Raw genomic sequence first — 603 nt, forward strand, 5'->3', positions numbered from 1 at the left:
TCTGTCAGAGACCGAGGAGGAGGAGATGGATGTTGATCTGTTATTGTGACTGACAGAGTAACCACCATCATCAGAGCATTTCAGTTTCCAGGAATGATCATTCCTTCCAAACAAACAGTCATCACTGTCTCCTTTCCTTCTGATTCTTCTGTAACTCATTGATATATGAACTCTTCCGCTCCACTCGACCTCCCAGTAACAGCGACCAGTCAGACCAGTTCTACACAGCATCTGAGTCCAGGAGTCAAATCTGTCTGGATGATCAGGATATGACTGAACCTCATTCACACGTGTCATCTTCTTGTTGTTGTCAGACAGTTTGATGTTTCTGTGTACTGTGTTTGTGTCGACTGTGAGTTCACAGGAATCTGATGGAGACAACAAGACAGTTATTAATCTATCATCTGTTCATTTATTGATGATGACATCAGAGATTTGAAGGAGTGATGTCACAGTTTGAAGATGGTTTGTTTTCATGAATCAAATTAAAAACACACTTACACTTCCTCAGACCTGGTCTGAACCATCGGACTCCAGCAGGCTCCACCCTGAAAGGAGGAGGGGGGTCAGACCAGCATATCCTCTTTCAGCATGCAAACATGG

General features: G+C 43.6%; 1 long non-coding RNA gene across 1 annotated transcript; it reads right to left on the reverse strand.

The window, feature by feature from the left end:
• Positions 1 to 597, reverse strand: LOC113745196 (uncharacterized). The gene is made up of 2 exons (XR_003462027.1): positions 502 to 597; positions 1 to 368 (listed from the first exon to the last, which is right to left on the reverse strand). It is a non-coding gene; the product is annotated as an uncharacterized LOC113745196 (long non-coding RNA).
• Between the last annotated feature and the right edge of the window lie 6 nt (positions 598 to 603).

This window comes from Larimichthys crocea, unplaced genomic scaffold, assembly GCF_000972845.2.
Source record: "Larimichthys crocea isolate SSNF unplaced genomic scaffold, L_crocea_2.0 scaffold51572, whole genome shotgun sequence".
In the NCBI taxonomy this organism is placed as follows: Eukaryota; Metazoa; Chordata; class Actinopteri; family Sciaenidae; genus Larimichthys; species Larimichthys crocea.